The sequence below is a fragment of the Typha angustifolia genome, chromosome 1 (assembly GCF_048772165.1).
Source record: "Typha angustifolia cultivar Huaian chromosome 1, ASM4877216v1, whole genome shotgun sequence".
In the NCBI taxonomy this organism is placed as follows: domain Eukaryota; kingdom Viridiplantae; phylum Streptophyta; class Magnoliopsida; order Poales; family Typhaceae; genus Typha; species Typha angustifolia.
Window position 1 is genome coordinate 6,496,504 of NC_133239.1, and position 6,284 is coordinate 6,502,787.

The window sequence follows — 6,284 nt, forward strand, 5'->3', positions numbered from 1 at the left end:
GGTGGAGTTGAGTCTGGGATACATTAACGACTTGCCGTCTTTTGATTTGCTACGAGCCCTATTTCAATTTTTGTCGGTCACCGCTGCCAAGTAAATAATTGTAACAAATTCATGTTTGCTGGTTCGATAGTTTGGTGGCAAATTTAAATTTGATGGCTCAATGCTACAGTAATTTAAAATAGCAGTTTTGCAGTGTATAGTTTAGAGTAATGTCTCGATAGTATTTAGTTTAAAAAAATAGCTCAATGAAACACATAGTTTAAAACCTATAGTAGATGGTTTAATATGTTGATTAAGGCTTAGTAGTGTTAGGTTTAGTAGTGTTGGCCATTTGTCCAACTCATTTCTATTTTTTAAACTCTTAAATGATCAATAAAAAAATATTAGAAAGTGATACCACCTCTACCCCCACTAATGTTTGATCATGGATAAAAAATGGCAAAGAGATACAACTCCTGTACCTCCACTGGGGTGAAGATGTTCACTAATGAAGAGCTTTTCTATCCAAAGTGTGAGTCTGATACAAAAGGAGAGAACTTTTGTTATAGCGACGCCACCACTATAACTCAAATCTCATATTTATCATTAGTATCGATTGAGCGACGAGGAGCAGCAACAACAATTCAAGGAGAAGGGGAAGGGGAGGAAAGAGAGGTGCAAATTAGGAAAGGTTCAAGCTGCTCATCTAAAGGTAATAAGGGTGCATGGATTATGAGGTGGGGGTGTAAAGAGGATCACGGTGGACACAATGGAGGTGGAGTTTGTTATGTCAATACAGCGACAATGAGACCTCGTATCTTCTCAATAAAGAAGACAACGAGACTTCTTGATCACCTCTTTCACTTTTGGCAACTATCTTCTTGCTCCTTTCTTACCCAATCCCTATATTATAGTCAACCGTCATGAATTTACCCACAATTGTTTACTCTGCCACTAATTTTTTCTCTCATCCTCTTTTCTCCTTGGGTAGTCACTTTTTTTTGCCCCCCAAATTGTAATAGCTTTTCTCTCACTCCTAAATATAAAATAGTATAAACTTTATGGAATTGTTTCTCTACGGTACTAACTTGCTTCAAAAGTCGAATATTATATAGTTAATATACTACAGAGATAAAGGCCTTAGACAAATTATACGAGGAATAAGTTCTATACTAATATAACTATGCTTATTTTTTTATATTTGCATGCTGTTATAAGTTATTCTAGTATTTCTTTGTAAATTATTATAGTACATAATAATTATATTCAATGTAATATAAAGTTATAATAATAATTTAATAAATAATTAAAATAACATTTAAAATGGATGGATGATAAGAAAATACGAGAACGAGAAAAGAGAGTGATTGAAATGATGTTTAATTAAAGATAGTGGATAAAAAAAAAAAAAGGGGGCATGAGAGGTTGAGATAAATAAACTAGGATTCAAATAAATAATTGTCTACTTGCTATATTAGTATAAAAAAAAAAATTATAGATGGAAAAGATTGAGATGATGGATGAGGAGAGAATAGATAAGATTATTCTTATTATGCAAGTGAATAAGGGCTTATAGAATAATGGATGTCTATGAATTGAGCAACAACTATATTGTAGTGCTGCATTGCAAACACAATGGCATCAAAAAAATACGTTATGAAGATTAGTTTTACATGCATTTTAGGAAATTGTAGGAACTGTCTAGGTAGATTAGGATAGATAGACCTAGTTCTTATTAAATTTAGATGCACTTAAAGAGTTATCTCTAAGGAGTAAACTTTAATACCTATTATAGCTTTATCTAAGAAAATCTTATATGACTATATATATATATATATATTTATGGTATGTCTGGTTTGAGTTTAAGTTCCCAACATGACTAGTTTGCCCTATTTCTTGGTCATGATTTACATATATTGAAATAGACTGAAAAAAAAGTGTTGTTAATTTAAGGAATTATATGACATATAAAATTAATTAAACTAAAATACCCTTTGACTTTATAATAAAATTTAAAAATATTATTTTTTAATCAATAAAAAGCATTGCAAACATAATGACATCAAGCAAATAAGTTATGAAGAGTAGCTTCACATGCACTTTAGGGAATTGTAGGAAATGTTAGTCTAGGTAGATTAGGATAGACCTAGACCTAGTCTTTATATTTGAATTTGGGTTATTTGCACCGAAAACTTACCTGGTTTTCAATTTGGCAGTCAAAGGTTATTTTCGATTTCTCTTGCACTTGATACTTTTTCCATATTTTTCTTTCAAGTTTACCTTTCTCGTACTCGAGTATTGCTGCCTTATTGCAAATAGACATGATAACCGGGCGGGCCGGGCCGGGTTCGGGTCGGGCTTTTCGGGCCAAGCGGGCTTAAGTCTTTATTCATGGCCCGACCCATTAATCACTCGGGCCGGGCCGGGTTCGGGCCGGGCTAGAATAGTCTAGCCCGTTACCGCCCGTTGGCCCGTGAGAGATCGGGCCGGGCCAGCCCAACCCATCAATCACTCGGCCCAACCCATATTTCAGCTATTTTTAGAATATTTTTAACTATTAGTTTTTTTTTTTAAATATTTATATTCCTCTATTTAAAAAAAATTTTAAAAAATTAAAATTTTTTTAAAAGTCTGCTTAAAATAATGCAAAATGGTATAATACTAAAATATTTTTTACTGTAGCAAAATGGGCAAAGCACTGTAGCAGACGGGCGGGCTTAGTTGCGGGCTAAACGGGCGGGCTTTCGGGCCGGGTCGGGCGGGCAAAGGGCTAGCCCGTGCCACCCATGGGTAGTTCGGGCTCAGGCCGGGCCGGGCCTAAACCGGGTCCGGGCCGGGCTTAGCCCGGTCCAAACCAGGCCGGGTCGGGCCGGGCATGGGCGGGCTAGGCCATTTGATCATGTCTAATTGCAAAGAGCGAAATTATTTACTTGAAATTAAAAAAAAGTAATATTTTCATTATCTTCTTTCGTAGTTGAAGAACGAAAAAGGGTTTGGCTAGGGGATATCCATCGTAGCCATAGTCTTGTTCTACTCTAGGATTTTCGGTTTATCGATCGTCTCTCCTCGAAATCTCATATAAGGTTCCCTCTAAAGGTATTCTTTATCACCGGTAAGTAAGCAAGATCTTTCTCTCCGTCTTTCGACTAGTAGCATTGAGGTTATCGTTTAAAATATTTCTCTTAAATTACTGTCGGAGTTCTTTATTTTTGTTCGTATTTTGTAATGAAGATTTTTCCAATTTATAAGAATTTTTGGGGCAATTTCGTGGGATACCATTTTTTGGTGAATATGAGAAGATGTGAATAGTTGTGCTGTAATGTTGATGTTACTTTCTTAATTAAATTAGCAAAGTTTATTTACAAAATTCATCCTTGTTATTTTTGTTTCGCAGTTTATTAACAAAAGTTAATTAGGTTTCACAGTTTATTGACAAAATTCGTCATTGTTGTTATATAGGATTTGTAGTTTATTGATAAAATTCATCCTTGTTGTTGTTTAGGTTTCCCAGTATTGACAAAATTCATCTTTGTTATTTTAGTTTCGCAGTTTATTGACAAAATTTATTTTTGCTATTAATTAGGTTTCGTAGTTTATTAACAAAATTCGTCCTTATTGTTATTTAGATTTTATAGTTTATTAACTAAATTCGTCCTTATTGTTATTTAGGTTTCACAGTTTATTGACAAAAGTCGTCTTTGTTGTTATTTAGGTTTCGCAGTTTAATGATGAAATTCTTCCTTGTTATTTAGGTTTCGCAGTTTATATACAAAATTCATCGTTGTTTTTATTTAGGTTTCGTAGTTTATTGACAATATATGTCATTATTTCTAGTTCGCTGTTTATTGATAACATTCTTCCTTATTATTTTGCTTTCGAAGTTGTTATTTTAGTTTCGTAGTTTATTGACAACATTTGTACTTATTATTTGAATTTTAATTAGCAAAATTAGACATACATTTTGCTATTTAAACACTTAAATACATGCTCGATGTCTGAAATATTATGTTCTTATTATTTCTGCAAATAATTTAAATAAATATAATGGCAAAGACCAAGAAGAGAGATTCTACTAATCGTGGTGAATTGAAAGGACTTCAATCAAGTCAAACACTTCTATCAAAGAGGAAGAGAGATTCTATTAACCGCGGTGAATTGAAAGAACTTCAATCAAGTTAGACCTTTCTATGATGGATTCTGATAATAATTTTCAAACTAGTCAGACATCTCCATCAAAGAAGAAGATTGATAAGGCTATAGAGGGATCTGATTCTCAAAGTCAGTGGAGAAAATACAGGCCCTTTAAATTGTGCCTGATTACTTTACGATGCTATACAAGTAAAATAAGTGAGATGTTCAAAGTTTGTTCGTGATCGACATATGGAGATTGCTTCCAAAACACCTTTCAATATTTATTTGACTTTCCTAATATTGCACAAGACACACCACTCCTTCGAGAGGTAATTAAGGGATGGAGAAGTGGATCAACATTTTTCTTTTTTAGGAAATGTAAGCTTCAGTTAAAGGTAGTGAAAACTATCATAATTCTTGGATTACCTTTAAATGGTGAAAAGGTAGTCTTCGGCATGAGCAATCTAAAAGGTGGAAAAGTGAATGAGGAATGGTACGACATTCCTTTTGTAAAGAGACACTTCATTCATGGAATGATAATAACGAGAAAATAAATGAAGATTGTGTTGGAAAAATTGTCACCTTTAGACGATGAAGAGAGTGTCATTGATTTTGTTAAAGTGTACGTTTTGTTAATTTTCAGTACTATTTTATTTTAGCGTAGTAATTTTACTTGCCCCTTAGAGCTTATCCCTAATCTTCAATATATTTGTAAATATAATTATTAATTGGCTGTCCATGAGTTCTTCTTCCATTCTAATACACCTTGCTAGAGTCTTTTCTTATTATACTAGTTATTTATTTCAGAAAAAAATAAGGTTTCTATATGTCGCGTTTGAATGCCCTTGCAAATACCTACAGACGTTCACATTGACAGAGAACACAAATTATGTGTTTGAAAGTGCTCGGTCGCATTCAAACTCCTGCATACGTTTACATCAACAGAGAACGCAATTTATGCGTTCGAACGCGGTCGACTCCGTTCGAATGTGGTCGACCCTATTCGAATGCGATCAATTAGAATCCATTGTTTCTAGGGTTAAGAATTATCATTTTTAGCTTGTTTGCTTAGCCTATTAAGGTGTGGATGGCAACCAAAAATATGATGAATAAATCTTGATTTCTATCTCTTTCTATCTTCTCTACCCTAATCTTCCTTCCCCTTCCTTCAAGCCCTAGTCATACGCTATCTCGACGTTGGTGTTCTTCTAACCTCCCTCCTCCTTGGGATCTCAGCCACTTCTCCCCCTTCATCCATATCCGTTAAACTCCATAAACCATCCACCCTCATCTCCACTATCATCCCTAACCTTATCATCATTACCACCCGTCGCCACCACCATTACCCCCACTCTTGTGTATTTTTATTCCAGTTGCAGTCTAAATCTATGAAGGGCGTTAATACTAGAAACGTAAATCATGAAGTATGGATCGACCACCCCCTAGTTTCATAATTTTCTGACTACGGGAGAATATCTAGTGAATATTTTCTCTCAGTTGTGTGGACTGCTATCCTATAACCGATCTAGATATTAAAAAGGACATTCCATTCTTATCAGTGGTATTAGAGCTCGGCAGACCTCGGACCTCCATTAATGGTGGAGATAAGGAAGATGGCATCATCAAGGAGATCAATGGATAGCACACCGATAATGGAAGACTCGACCCACGAAAACCTAACCGAGAGGCCGATCCCCTTGGTGCGGCTACGGCAGGACCGAGTCATCCGACATCCGTGGGTGTGAGCATGGGCTTGGCGGATGAACTTAGGGGCATGTTCCAAACATTGCTGCATCGGTTGGACGCAATGTAGAATGATCATAATGCCTTGAAGGAATACATTATGAACCCGTCAACTTCGTCATCTCCTTAACGAAGATCAGTGCTGCAAGAAGGACCAGCGATGGAACCACATCGAACCGACACCCCACAAATCCAGATACGACATGTTAATGTCAATGAGCCACTTTTACTTATTCCTACACAACATCCCCCACCTTTAGTACACCAACTCGAGGCCAGTAGTGGTGCACTATCTTTTTGGAGATGGTATGGGACATGTTCGAGGATTCTAAGAAGGAGAGCAACAACTAAAGCGGTTTAGACTTGAACCAAGGATCTTTCGCGAGCCCGACAATGTTATTCGGGGAAGAACCGCATGTTTGGACTTTTCA